General features: G+C 33.9%; 1 long non-coding RNA gene and 1 other non-coding gene across 2 annotated transcripts; both read right to left on the bottom strand.

Moving 5' to 3' along the window:
* Positions 1-1,230: 1,230 nt before the first annotated feature.
* LOC148780349 (uncharacterized) lies at positions 1,231-7,607 on the bottom strand. The gene is made up of 2 exons (XR_016041325.1): positions 7,431-7,607; positions 1,231-1,621 (listed from the first exon to the last, which is right to left on the bottom strand). It is a non-coding gene; the product is annotated as an uncharacterized LOC148780349 (long non-coding RNA).
* A 5,687-nt stretch (positions 7,608-13,294) lies between these two features.
* On the bottom strand, positions 13,295-13,393 carry LOC148780350 (U6 spliceosomal RNA). The gene has a single exon (XR_016041816.1). It is a non-coding gene; the product is annotated as a U6 spliceosomal RNA (small nuclear RNA).
* Positions 13,394-16,218: the final 2,825 nt, after the last annotated feature.

The raw sequence follows: 16,218 nt of genomic DNA on the forward strand, positions 1-16,218 counted from the left end.
TTGCCCGATGAAAAACTGATCTGGTTTATCTGGTCCTCAACGCAACCCATTTGGCCTTTTCTTTTGGTCTAAAATCACATCGGGTTCTCTCTCCATACACCTAGTCATCATTCTTAGATTATTCTCACCAATTTTCTTCCAATTTCATAATAGGTTGACAAGTGGTTGGTCCAAGCAAGGCCTGCCTAGGTCCCTCCGCATCTGGTTTGAGTCCAGCCCAGTGTGGATAGGGCCAAGGGTCCCCTGGCTAGGCCTAGTATGGGCCGCACCTGGTTTACTAGACTCAAAGATTAAAGAATGAAAAATAAAGGAAAAATATAGGGCTGGGCTGGCCTGCTCTATTTTGGCCCAATTCTGCTCGGCAATAGGCAATGGTATAACCGAACCCATTCTAACTTTTTTTTTTTTTTTAATAGATCAATGGGTAATACAAGCCTTATTTTTTTAAAAAAATAGGATTGTTTATAAAAAAACTATTTATGTTTTGTACAGGGAAGTGACAATTATTATTGTCATTTAAATTTCAAAATAGATGCTTGTAAGAATATCACTGAATATACCAGGATTTGAAAATTCCGTGATCATGATCGATATCGCCTAATCTACATTAAAAATCGCTCATAATGATTCGAATCCTGCAGTATATTGAAATCCGGCCATGCCCCCTACCGCCTAGGTGGAGCCGGTCCGTACCCGGTTATGTAGTATGAAACAGCGGTTCTTCCGGGTCATGCCAAGTATAAAACAGCGGTTCACGGTTTTCAAATTTCTATTTCCTAGGGAAAATGTGGCGAAAATTGAGGTGGCAAGTCTATTTTTTCCTAGGAAAATTGATGTGGCCTTACACGCACTTTAGAAAATGAAGTACCTCACAAGTGTTTTATACCATGGGAAAAATGATGTGGTCTGACATGTACTTCATAAAATGTTGGGAAAATTATGTAGAAATTTGTTATAGTTTATGTCAATGGTTTAAAAAACGGATCGGTGACCCGGATTGGGTTTCTAAAAACCGATTCGGATGGGTGAATCGGCGATTCGGATCGGGAATCGGGTGAATCGTTCAGAATAAAGTTTAAAAAAAATTCAAAAAAATTATTAAAATTCATTATAAATATTTTTTTTAGGAATTCAATAAGAAACGAGGGTACTCCATTAAGAATTTTCATGTTTTTGAATGAATATGCGAATATTGATATGTTCTTTCCCTGCATGAACCGCCATTCAGCATTTACTTTACATCACACAAAAAGATAAATATAGAATTATCATGGAATAAGTATATCAACATACATGGACTACAATAAAGCATAAAATTAGTAACATATGATCTAAAAATAAAATGATAGACGACGTTATTGTTCTTCTTGGTCACGTTGGTGCCATTGATTGAATTTGTTTAACAATTCATTGATTCGATCTAAAAACGAATCATTGATATTAGCAGGCGTCTAACTATTCTCAAATCCCTGAGTGTTAGTGTTTTGTTGTGTTCCCAATCTAAAATCCCCGAACATTGTCCATCCTTCATGCTCACCTGCACTGTTGCTGTTAGGACTTGATATGTGAATAATATGGCTGGGATAGGGTGGCCTCAGAATCATCATCTCTCTCATTTTCTCTTTGAATAATATGGATTAAAAAATAAGAATAAAAAATTTTCAAAAAAATCGATCATAGATTAAAAAAAAAAAATCACAAAATTTCAAAAAATTCTATCATGCAAAAAAAATTCAATCATGGATTAAAAAAAAAAATCACAAATTTTCAAAAAATTCAATCATGGATTACAAAAAATTTGATCATGGATTACATAAAATTCGATCATGGATTACACAAAAATCGATCATGGATTACAAAAAAAACCAAACAAAAAAAAGCAAAAAATTCAATCGTGGATTACAAAAAAAGAAAAAAAAAATCGATTATGGATTACAAAAAATTCAATCATGGATTACAAAAAACTCTATCATGGGTTACAAAAAAAATAAAAAACAAAAAATTCGATCATGGATTACAAAAAAAAAACAAACATTTCGATCATGTATTACAAAACATTCGATCATGGATTACAAAAAATTCTATCATGGGTTACAAAAAAAAAAAAAAAAACAAAAAATTCGATCATGGATTACAAGAAAAAAAAACAAACATTTCGATCATGGATTACAAAAAATTCGATCATGGATTACAAAAAATTCTATCATGGGTTACAAAAAAAAAAAAAAAACAAAAAATTTGATCATGGAATACAAAAAAAAAAAAAAACAATTCGATCATGGATTACAAAAAAATCGATCAAGTATTACAAAAAAATCTATCATGGACTTAAAAAAAAAAAAAAAAAAAGTTCCGTATGGGACTCGCCGATTCACTATACGAACTCGCCGATTCCGTACAGTGAATCGGCGAGTCACTGTACAGAATCGTCCGGTTCTCTCTAGAACCGGACGATTCCCTTTTTTTTCGCCGATTCGATCTGTCCATGGTGATTCCCGAGTCGAACCGGGCGAGTCAGGTTCGACTCGGCGTTTTTTTAAACACTGGTTTATGTTATTACGGTTACATCAAATAGTTTTCGTTATTACACAACTATCTATTTTTTATCTTTCATAACGCTATTTTTTAAAAAAGACAACTTTGCTCATTTTTGGATGTTCAACATTCAAATTTATCATATTTTCGGATGTTGAATATTCGAAATTTAGCCGCAGGTCAAATGATGCTTTTTCCCATTTTCAGATGTTCAACATCCAAAAATATCAGAAATTCAGATGTTGAACATCCAAAAATGACTGATAGCTGAACAAAAAAAAAAAACCTCGCTACTGTTAGCGAGGTTTTTCGAAAAACCCTAGCTGCACATTCGAAAACCATCACTGCTCTTGTAAACCTCACATCATCTTCAAAATCTACCATTGCTACTGTTTCGAAGTCTTCAACCCCTTTCATCTTATTCAACAAGGTAAGGTTTTTTACTTTTTTGCTTGTTTTTCATTATTTTTTAATTTCAAATAAATCATTGTGCTCTACTTTGCATCTAATGGTCCAAAAATAAATCAGTATAGAAGTTACATTTTGGTGGTTTTGTTTTTACTATTGGTTTTTTTATTTTTTACTAGGTTTTGTTGTGTTTATGATGAATTTCTAAAAATACATCAGTATAGAAGTTATATTTTGGTGGTTTTATTTTGACTATTCTTTGCATCATTTTTGTGGTTTTATTTTAACTATTCGTTATTTTATTTTTTACTAGGTTTTGTTGTGTATATGATGCATCCCTGAAAATACATTAGTCTAGAAGTTACTCAATTTCTTACTGTTGGGAGTGAATTTCTTGGGAGCGAATTTCTTACTCAATCCCTAAAAATACATAAGTATAGAAGTTACTCAGTATATGATGCATCCCAAAAAATACATCAGGATAGAAGCTCCTCAATATATGATGCATCCTTAAAAATACATCAGTTTGACTATTTTCTGCATCATTTTTACTGTTAGGTGTGAATTTTTTAATTCTTTGTTCACGTTTTTTATATAATATTGGTTTCTTTGAGTTGCATTTGATCAATTTATCACTTATATCAATTTTATGAAATGTATGGTTGCCCAATTAGTGAAGATTTGTGTTGGTGAAATTTGTGTGTTTTTTTTAATGCTTATCGTTCTTCTTTTGAAATTTGTGTCTTTTATTGAATGCTTATTGCTCCCTTTTTGAATATATGAAATTAAACAGTTAAAAATGGTCAACCTGATATATGCAATTTGTAGTGCTAGAAATAGGTATTAATCCAGATTCTGAGTGATAGTTTACTAATGGGTGGTTGTTTTTGGGTGGTTGGATATAATGAATTTCGGACAGAACAAATCTTTGATTGCCAATAATTAGAAAACCACTGGGCCAACTAGAGACTTTCCCAAGTTGGCCTAGACCAACTAGAGACTTTAGTTCAATTTCAAGAAACAATCAAATTTTTTGTTTAATAATAGCATGTCATTATTGTTTGTTCATTTGTTATCTAGTAAATTTCTATATATGTAACCTTATGATTAACATTGTGACCATATGGGATTTCAGTGAATATGAATCGTTTACATCCTAATGGAGGATATCCAAGAGGTCCTCAGGACCCTAGTTTGCTGCAATTTCATCCTGGAGATGCATCATAATTTATATGGGAAGAACATGTATATGCATATATTCATATATGTCATTTCTATTAATTTGTTATTCTTCAATAAATTGTATTCAGGTTCAAACATTCTATGAGAAGTACATGTATATGTATTCAGACTAATATGTTGTTTATTTGTTGTATTTCAAGAGAAATAAGAAATTATAATTGATGAGAAGAGTTTTCAATTAAACGAATGGAAATTAATAGAAGAGCAAGTTGAATTAGTTAATACGTCTGGGTTGGGTCCCTTGTCTATCATTTGGCTAGGCCGAATTGATCATCCTTTGGTCTCAGCTAATGTAGAGAGGTGGCGTTCTAAGACTAACACATTTTATTTCAACATTCATATTGGTGAGATGGCACCGATACTATTTGATGTATACGAGATATTAGGACTGGCTGAGGATGGCTAGCCAGTTACATGTCGTCCTATCAGTGACCTACAACAGTATATAGAAGACAATTTGGGTGTAGTCCCTAATGGTAACCTGACAATCCTGAGGCATATATGGTTGAAGGTGAATTTTAGGGAATTGCCACCTGATACAACCCCTATTCAAGTTTATAGATATACTCGAGCATATCTGCTCTTCCTCATCAGTGTCACCATATGCGCTGATGCATCAGTTTCAATAGTGCCAACAAGGTACTTGCAGTTTTTTGAAGATATTGTGGGAGCCAACAAATATGCTTGGGGTGCTGCTGCCCTTGCATTCCATTATCACTTACTGGGAAAAGCTTGTACATTCAAGTGAAGACATTTTAGTGGTTCAGCCACTCTCATGCAAGTAACCTTTTTTTTGGTATATGACATAAGCGTAATAGTTTAGACTGCTTTCTTAAAATATTAAATAATATTTGTTGCTGAATTTATTGCAGTGCTGGTCGTATGAGCATATTATGCATATGAGGCCCATACCGCATAATATATCTCCAAAATTTGCCTAAAGCCAAACGATGGGAGCCCTCGAAGAAATATCATGGCAATCCACATAATTTAATGCCTCCCATCAGACAAGAATTTGATAAGTTCCAACCTAATGAGGTTAGTGTATAATTTGATATTGATTACTTTTAAATGTATTTAATCATTTGTAATTATTTTTATTGACTGATTGCATATCATATAACAGGTAATATGGAATCTCTATTTCAAGCCTGATGAGGTCATTTCAGATGACAGGCAAGAGGCATTTGAAACTACAATGTGCTAACGACACTTATATTTGACGATATTGTCAAGCCATACATGCTAGATCGAGTACGCCGGCAATTTGGAGCTAAAATGACATTCCTAGAAATCCATTGGTTGTTGGTAATAGGGCGAGCAGACAAGGTGGACACCGAGATTGGCGAAATGTTAATGCAGCTAAAATCCACCACTGGTTATCTTGCCATGAGCGCAAGATGCCTGATATTCAAATAGATACTGACAATGGGTTGCCTTCAGAGGAGTACAAGGCCTGGTACAACCTAGTGTCCGATCCTCTTATACATAATGTCGCTAACCCACCCAAAGACATATTACAACCTCATAATCAGGAAGAAGAAGCAGAAGATGTGGTTCCTGCTTATGAACCACAGTATATAATGAGACCCTGAGGTTATAAGGACCAGTTGATATGTTTATATTGACCTACAAATTCTTATAGTCTTGTATTTACCTATTAGTTTCATAAAATTATTTAAATATATTAATTAGGTAATCTTGTTTGTGCATATTAGTGCAGTTCAGGCATCTACAGTCATGTTAGCAGAGGCACTTACACTAGACAGAAGTGGTATTCAGAAGTTTACAATCGCGTTAACAATGCATTTGAAACATCGTCTTAGTTTGTGCCAGTTGATATGGATGACATAAAAGCCAGGATGGTAAGTTTACAGCGTGAATATCACTACGAAGGTATACCTGACGAGGCCGGACATGATAGAGTGGGTGAAAATAGTCGGGTTGTAGAAGACCTAGCTCCATTCACACAACCAGCAGTTGAGGAGTCTAGAAGATATAACACAAGAAATAAACAGTATCCTAAGAGAAGGCGACCAGTGTAATGGGGTCTTGACCCTTGTAATTTTGTTCATATCTTCATTTTGAATGTTTTGAAACAATTAATTTGTTCATTTTGAGCGATGTAATATATTAGTCTTTTTGACCCACCCTATTTGTTCAACGAGTTTTGTTAAGTACAATTTGGTCTTTCTACTTCGTTGAGTCTGTGTTTTTTTGAAGAACTCGTTGCTAATCTTTGAGCTTTGGCATGTATATATATATATATATATATACACACCATTGAAGTCTTTGAGCCTTGGCATGTACCAAATTTATCGGTGATGGACTGATTGATAGGCCAGATTCTTTGAGCCTTGGCATATATTGATGGGGCATTACATTTGATTGGTGTATATATATATATATATATATATATATATCGTTGATGTCTTTGAGCACCATTATCAACCGGGACGAATTAAGAGCTATTAACCCTGAATTTCATACCAAAGGCGTAAAAGAATCAAGTGTAGTATGATTAGAGAAATGGAACGCAGATCGCGTCGAGAAGGCCGAGGGGCTTTCGAGTTGATCTAAGAGAAGAGAGATCTAGTTGATTATATATATATATATATATATATATATATATATATATATATATATATATATATATATATATATATATATATATATATATATATATATATATATATATATATATATATATATATATATATATATATATGAATGTTGGTTTATACATGCAATTGATGAATGTTGTTTAATGTATATAGCAACTTAAAACATTTTCGGATGTTCAACATCCGAAAATGGCACTGTCAAAATCCAACAAGTTCTGAATTTTGGCAGTCAGTTTTTAGATGTTGAACATCTGAAAATGTTACATTTTTGGATGCTGAACATCCGAAAATATGTTATTTTCATATTTTCGGATGTTTTTAACATCCAGAAAAATTTCCCTATCAAAATGTGACATTTTCGGATGTATCATTTTCAGATGTTCAACATCCGAAACCTGACTACCAACAGCTCACTGCCAGATCTTCTCCTTCATGGACGGATACTCCGGGTATAATCAAATAAGGATGGCGCCTGAAAATGAAGATGCCATCGCATTCTTAACTCCAAAAGGGGTCTTCTGTACATAATGATGCCTTTTGGATTAAAGAATGCTGGGGTCACATATCAGAGAGCAATGACGACCATTTTCATTAAGTGGTGTAATAAAGAACAACTTGTACCATGGATGCTGAAGTTTGTTTGGTTGGAGGTAATTGATTTGGCTAATTCTTTGATTATCTCCTGCAATCATAGAGAAGCCAATAACGTTGTTGATCTATTGGCCAGGAGTAGCACTTCTCTTCAGAGATTATAATTTCTAATATTATAAATGACTGTTTGTAACCCCTCTTATTAAAGAATAGAATGGTCTAAACCTTCGTAAAAAAAAAAAAAATTATTTTCTTTAATGTTGCAACTGCATGACAATTCCTCTTGAGAATTGTTGAGTCCCATGTCCAGCAAGGAAAACATGAATGCTAACCCATTTGGGCGTGATATTTGAAAAGAAGGTTGTTGACGAGAAAAAAGAGGGAGTTGAAATTCACACACTTTTCATTCATAAGATATTTATAGACATTATTGTAAATGACACTACAATTACTAAAGGTTGCGGTTTCTATAAGGTTGCGACTTTAAACGATTCAATTACGGTGCACCTCCAAATTTCAACGTAACATATAATTTTGGTGTAAATGTTTTTTAGGATTATCTGAAAATCTACTTTCATATCAAATTATAAAATTTTAAACTTCAAAAATGGTCAAAATCAAGTAGATCTATAAATATATGAAAATCTTGAAAATTGATGGTCTAGATAATATGTTGCAAGATGCACTATTTTTGGGACTCAAAATCTTTTTTTTTTTTTCATATTCATACATCTCGATGTCGAGATGATCAATTAGAGGGTTTTTAAACATTAAACAAAATTCTCTCATGGATTTTTGAGGTGCATCATATAAACTTTTTCAATGACTTAAATCTTACACATGGCCTCTATTAAAGAAGGGTGCAGTTTAAGTAGAGCCGAGGCTCTAAACAATCAAACTAGAGCCCACCTTAAAATAGTGTAGATAAAAATGGTTTCAATACTAGAAAGTTTGTGATAGCCTTAAATTATATTTTCATCTTTAGTTACAAAATTTAAAGCTTAAAAAATAGCGTAGATCAAGCAGATCTATGAAAACTAGAAAATTGACAGCCAAAAATACGTTACAAGATGCACTATTTCAAAAACTTGAAATCCATTTTTTTTCTCATGCCCATGCCTCTTGATATCGAGATGATCAATTTGATGATATTTGGGCATCAAAACAACCTTTTCTAGTGGAAGTTTTGAGATAGGATCTAATTTGATTGTTAAGAGCCTAGGCTCTATATAAACTTTTCCCATTAAAGAACCCAATCAATAAACTTAAAACATCCCCAAAATGTATAGCCAATCAATTTTCACACTACAACTCTATCGTATTGATGTAGATATATTACTTACGGAAATATGGGTATGTTCATGCTCCTTAACATGAGAACAAATATAGGCTTGCTTCTAATATACATTGAAAGGAAAATGTCATCTTCAATACAAGTTTGAATTGAATAATGTGCCACAAGTACAAGAAGTGGTCATCAAGGCATCTAAATTGTGCAATCAATTTGCAATATGTCTATACCTCAATAGTAATCTGCTTTACACATGTTGCTCTTTATTTATTTCCAAAGTAATCATTAAAAAAAAAAAAAAAACACATAAAAAGCATAATAACTCAATGTAAACTCATGGAAATATAATTTATTGGAAAAAAATTATATAGGGAGGCCCTAAACAAACAAATTAAGGTGCATCTCAAAAATTCACTAAAACAAGTTGTTTCGATGCTGAACAACCCTCAAATCTGATCATTTGAACCTTGAGATACATGAAAGTAAAAGAAAAAGACTTCAAGCCTTAGAAATAGTACACCTTGTAATGTATTATCTAGACCGTTAATTTTCAAGTTTTTTCAAAAGCTCATAGATCATCGATCTCCTTGATCTACACTATTTTAGAAACTTTAGATTTTCTAATCAGAGATGAAAATAAATTTCTATGCCATCATAAAGATTTTTTGTACTGAAACGAGATATCTTTCAACATTATTTGATGGTACACCTTACTTTGAGTGCCTCAGCCTTATACAAACCATACCCTTAATTTTCACATGAAAGCATCTATCTCCATAATGAATCGTCCCCTTTAAGTTAATATCATATGTTATTGACTACCAAGCGTCCTTCCAAGGTAGGATACCAAATCTTGAGTCACTTAATGCACAAGATCATGTGGCACGGGTACAAGATTATTATTATTATCATCATCATCATTATTATTATCATTTTTATTATTATTAAATAAAATTACATAAATATCCGTTATACTTTGCGTTATTATAGATTTATCAAATAGTTTATGTTATTACGTGTATGTCTGTCTCTTACCTTTTATAACGTAATTTTAAAAAAAAAACGACTCTAACATTTTTCAGATGTTGAACAACCGAATTGGAGGGTTTTTTTGATGTTCAACATCCGAAAATAGACCGAATGTTTAACGTTCACATTCCCATTTTCGGGTGTTGAACATCCTAATTGAAGGGTTATGTCGATAAGTTGTATTTTTTGTGAAAATAGTTTCAGATGTTGGACGTCCGAAAGTATCACATTTTCGGATGTTGAATATCCGAAAATATGACATTTTCGGATGTTGAACATCCGAACATGGTGTCGGATGTTGAACATCCGAAAATGGTTTCGGATGTTGGACGTCTGAAAATGTCATACTTTCAGATGTTCATCATTCGAAAATGACTGTGAAATTCCTAAGACTTTCTTAAAATTCAAAGTTATATTTTTGGATGTTTAACGTCCGAAAAGATGACATTTTGGATGTCCAACATCCGAAACCATTTTCGAATGTCCAACATCCGAAACCATTCTCAAATGTTCAACATACGAAAACCCCTTCAATTTGGATGTTCAACACCCGAAAATGGGAATGTAAACGTTAAACTTTCAGCCTATTTTCGGATGTTGAACATTCGAAAAACCTTCAAATTCGAATATTCGACATCCAAAGAAGGGTAAAATTGTCCTTTTAAAAAAATTACATTATAAATGATAAAAAATGGACATACATATAACAACATAAACTATTTGATATATCCGTAATAACACAAAGTATGATGGATATGTACGTAATTTTTCCATATATATTATTATTATTATCTTTTTTTTTTTTTTTTTAAAATGTTGTACTATAATCTTCTTAAACCACTTTCTCCATCCATGCCACGGATCCATGGTACTACACTAAGCAATAATGAGTAATTAAAGAATTATGTTGTCCTAGGCTCCATTCCCACCATTGCGGCTTCAAAGAAGAGGGGAACCAATTCGGTCACCAATTCCTCCTCTTAATTCACGGCCAATAACTATGCATTTCCAGGTCATAATAGATGGAATCCAAGTTAATAATGGTGTATTTCTCATGGGATATGTGTGGTCCGAATAACTTCAAACATGAAACTGCATGATGATGAAAATCATTCTGACTTTTAATTTAGGGCATCTTTGGTTTATGTAAAAATATTTCCATGAAAATACTTTTGTATGAAAGAAAGAACTACCTTAGGTATGAGAGTTTTTTTAGACTAATTGGCTAATAATTGGTGTGAGCAAAATACATTGAGGCCTATTGGTGTGAAAAAACTCCCACATCTAATCACATAGGGGAGTTCTTTTATGTTAAAATATTTTTACGACAATATTTTCATAGGAACCAAAGATTCCGTTACGTGTTTATATTTGTAAGTTGTAACAAGTCTCGTGGTCCCTCCGGAGGTGGATATTAACAACCACAATTGGATCTGTTAAGATTCAAGAGAACAAACATAAGAACGGAAAATGGTGAGAGATGAAAAGAGATAACAGAAAAAATTATGTGGTTCAGGCCAAAGCCTTATGTCCACGGATCTAAAGCCCAACTGGCTACATCTTTACTATTTTAAATAAAGATTACACAAATATGTGTATCTATATATAGAGGACAATTACAATGAATCTTGGCATCTATATATAGAGGACAATCACAATGAATCTTGGCATCTATATAAAGAGGACAATCACAATGAATCTTGTCCTCTATATATAGAGGTCAATCACAATAAATCTTGGAGATAGAAGTAAATCGTATGAGGCCTTATCACCAATAACCAACTTGATAACCAAGCAATTTGACTTGGTCTCTTTTTATCTTCAAGACTCTCCCTCAAGTTGGTGCACGGAAATCTAAATCAAAGTGACCAACTTGCAAATCGAAACGGTAATTTGCAAATAGTAATGGGAATTGGAGTCTTGAGACCAAAAGTTGCCAAAAAAAACTTGCACTGCTCTCACTGGCGTATTTGAAATCTGCAACAGCGAAGATATGTGATCTGGGACACATGATCACCAAATGTGGTCTAAAAACCATTAAAAGTGCTACAAAGGCATAACGAAGACGACTTTGCGACAAATAGTGGCAACAAACACTGAAGATTGGTGAACGCTTCTCCTTGAAAAACCCGCTAATCATGAATGTGCTCCCCTTGACGATGTCACTACACCAAGGGTGTGACGAAGTCCTTTGCTACATAGCGAGGCACTAGAAGCAAATAAAATGCGAGACAACTGAAAAATACGTGAATACTGACAAGAACTGATGTTCTTGTCTACATAGCAGTTACATTAGAGATGTTGACTTAATCTCTACTCATCTCATCTAATGCCAATGAAATTGGGTTTCTAAACAATAGCCCACATTTTAAAAGAAATGCCACTCATTTTTATTTTTTTCTTTTTTTTTTCACATTTTTTTTTTTTTTTGCAAAAAAAAGAAAAAGAAAGCTACTAAAATTCCTCAAAATTTTTGGGTTGGCTTCTGGTTACCTACAAAAAAGCCCCCAAAACCAATAACATAATAGAAGACGCACGAAGACCTCACCCATCACAACTCAAACTCCTTTCTCTCACTTCACTGTCAAAAGCTTGATAACAGATGCAGATCCTACTTTGTGCAATGCAGCCACCACATCCTCGGCCTTACAGAGGCCCTTATCTTTTGCATATTGGAGAGCAAAAAGTACTGCTTCTTCGGTGGCCTCTGAGTATGAAGCCTTTGTCAAACGCACGCTTAGAACTAGGATCAACGCCCTGAAAATAAGACTATGCCTCGCCAGGGATTCATCATTGTAAAACCAATCAAAAGTATCAATGCTGATCTCAGGAATAACGACCGACATTATGGGCATAGAAACAGAGAGAGAAACGGAAAGACAACTGCGGAGAAGATCGAGAGAGAAACGGATGACTTCTCTCTCCACCTATTACTAGACCACCAATGAAGACAAAAACCGCATGAAGACAAACCCATGGAAAACGACAACAACAACAGAGAACGGCATAGGGAGAAAATGGCATGGAATTTCCAGCATGAATCTGAATTTCTGGCATGAATCCAAGCAACAGCAGAGGGCAGAGGGCAGAGGACACTGAAAGAGATATGAAATTTCTAGAACGCCGCCTCGATGCCGACACCTCAATGCTTAAGCTTGCCATAAAATAATAAGAGGGTCACCGGAATATCAAAGAGGCGAGGAAGGCCAAGGTTTCTGGTTAAGAAAATGGTGGAGGCAAACTTCACAAGAGGACGAACAACAGAAAAGAGATGATCGGATCTTTCTTGATCTGATACCAATGTAAGATTTGAGAGCGCAAATATGAAAAATGGAGAGAGAAGAAGAGAGATAACACAAGATTTACGTGGTTCAGACCGAAGCCTTACGTCCATGGATCCAAAGCCCAACTAGCTACATCTTCACTATTTTAGATAAAGATTACACAAGTATGTGCCTCTATATATAGAAGACAATCACAATAAATATTGGAGATAAAAGTAAATCGTATGAGGTCTTATCACCAATAACTAACTTGATAACCAAACAATTTAACTTGGTCTCTTCTTATCTTCAAGATGACCATCTCTCGATTTGTTCGTCATCCTTGACCAGGGGAGATGCTGATTTTCTTTGTATAGTTCCAATTTTATTGCTGGTATCTTATCAAATATCAATTGTTCAAATACACATAGGAGTCCAAATGTGAAGATGTTGATGACCTCTATGAATAGGAGTGCTAGTTTGGTTATTACAAGTTCTAGCAATCCATCCAGTTTAGATCACCAGATTCCCTGACAGACTCATCTGGTTCCATGATGGAAGCAGGTGATTCCAAGGAAATCAGATTGGTTTCTTGTTTCGACAATGAACCAAGTCTATCACGACCAAATCCCAATCCAAATTAGTGATTCCCGACCTAGATCATTGATTTTTAAAATAGTAAGAGTATTGTAGACACACTGTGACTATGAGCATCACTTTGATGAAGCTTGGCTACAAGGCTGGAAGAAAAAATAAACTTCCAAACGATGATAATTAGTAAAATTCATTAGCTTTCCTCTTGCGATCAATCAAATTACTACCGTAACACATATAAACAAGGGGGTGCAGTTGGCATATAGATGCATCCGTAGCAGTAGAGGTAAGGTGCACCTTAAAATTTTGTCATAGTATATAATTTTGATGTAAAATGTTCTTAGGATTATCTCAAAATCTATTTTCATATCTAATTATAAAATTTTAAATTTAAAAAAAGGTTAAACTCAAGTAGATCTATAAACATATGAAAATCTTGAAAATGGACGGTGTAGATAATATTTTGTAAAATGTACTATTTCTGAGACTTAAAATCTTTTTATTTTTCACGGTCATACATCTCGTGTCGAGATGATCAATCAAAGGGTTTTTCAACATTAAAAATACCTTTTCCGATGGATTTTTGAGGTGCATCCGTAGTTCTACATTATAAGGTTGCATCCTTATATGAACTTTTTCCTATAAACAATAGGGCATATACTATGCTCCAGTGGTCTAAAAAACGGATCGGTGCCCCGGATTTATGACGCATCTGATCATGCCGATACTAATCGTTCTATGATGTCATAATCGGTGCCAATACTAATCCTTCTATGATGTCATAATCGGTGACGCATCCTATCCGTGATGTCGTAATCGTTGCCGATACTAATCGTTTTATGATGTCATAATCGGTGGCGCATCCTATCCTTGACGTCATGAAACGTTATGTGACGCCATCAAACGAGGAAAGTGGCCGGATTCCATTTTATGGCATGATCCGAATCGGGCTGGGCGATACTGGATCCGGATCGTCTGATTTTCGATGTCATCAGGCGAGAAAAATGGCGGGATCCCATTTTATGGTTGGATCCGGAACGGGCTGGGCAATACCAGATTCCGGATCGGGTCGCTGATTTTTAAAACACCGTTATGTTCTATAAACAATTGGGCATCTATTATGGGGAATATACTATGCTCCTGCAAAACAATAGGGCATATACTATGCTCTTGTAGGAGCATACTGTCTATCTACTCCCTTGGGTGAAAACTGACTTGGGAGCCTTTTTTTGTAGTCTAAAATTTTGAAAACTACGTAATTACTATTAGATGATTATTTCTAAGAGAGAAATTTTGGATTTTCATCTCCGTAAGACTTAGATATCTCTCTTTTTTTTTAAAAAAAAAGGATGGTCATTGTTCAATCTTGAGATATCGTTTGTTTCAACTCTATAGAGAGTGCAATTTGGAATTGTTCTTTTTTGAGGCCAGTCTATGGTTGACGATGCTGCATCCCCAACATTTGGGATCCTAATATTACTTCTAGATTGGTTTTCACTGGAGGGAGTAAATGAATAGTATGCTCCTAAAAGAGTATAAGATATTTTTTCTATAAATAAAGATGGGTTTTAGGTGGCTCTAAAATATCTCTTTTAAAACAAAATTTATCTTAAAGATGTATTTTGGATAAAAACTTAACAGGTCAATAATCTCGACCACCATGATCATGATAAAAATTAAGTCTTAAAAAAAAGAATTTTAAACTTTGTTTTTGAATTTTTTAAATTATTTTAATAACATATTTAAAAATTTAGACTTCAATTTTTTTCAAATTTATGGTTGCGGTGGATGATACCAAGGCCTTGTAAAATTTCAATCCAAAATCTCTATCTAAGATGGATTTTTAAATAGGGATACATCAATACGTAACCATCGAAACTGTGGGTGATACACATTGGTTTTACAAGTGGGTTTCGCGAGAAAAAACTAATGGAAGGTGATGCACATTGTTTTTCCTTTTTTTCTGTGTGCTAATTGGCATATTTTCTCATATGTTTTTACTATTTCAGGAAAATGTGGATGGGAATATTGAAATATTACTTTGCAACCCATGTTTATGTGGATATAGTAAAATCGTAAGAGCCACAACCTTCTCAATTGTTAACGTATGGATATGGATATGTATCATATTGATACATATTAGTATGGATATGCATCTATATAGATACAGTCTAGATAACATGTTATAAGATAAACTCTTTTTAAGATTTTTTTTTGTTCATATAAATAATTCAAAATTGACGCTTTATATAAACTTTTTCCATGAGAAAAAGAAACAATTATTTTAACAGATACGTACGTCGAAGTAAAAATTTTCCCTTTTTAGAAATATATTTTTTCCCTTTATTAACAAATGCCTTCCTCATGCTAAAAGAAGAACTAAGGGGCTGCTAAAAGAAGAATGTTTCCCTTATTAGTCAAAGTGAAGGGGGTTAACATTTATCGTATATTTTTCCCTCATCCAAGAAAATGCATGCCTACGATCAAATGGAAAACGAAGCATCATCAAAGTAACGATAAGTGTTCGCAAAATTGAACCAGAATGGTTAACTGGACATGGGCATAGAAACGGTTTAAGCAGCCTAATGGTAAACTGGTCGATTCAATCGTTCTAACTGGGAAAGTCCCGGCCGGTCAAAAA

The sequence above is a fragment of the Amborella trichopoda genome, chromosome 9 (genome assembly GCF_054954075.1).
Source record: "Amborella trichopoda isolate Santa Cruz 75 chromosome 9, AtrichopodaSantaCruz75HAP2 v2.0, whole genome shotgun sequence".
In the NCBI taxonomy this organism is placed as follows: Eukaryota; Viridiplantae; Streptophyta; class Magnoliopsida; order Amborellales; family Amborellaceae; genus Amborella; species Amborella trichopoda.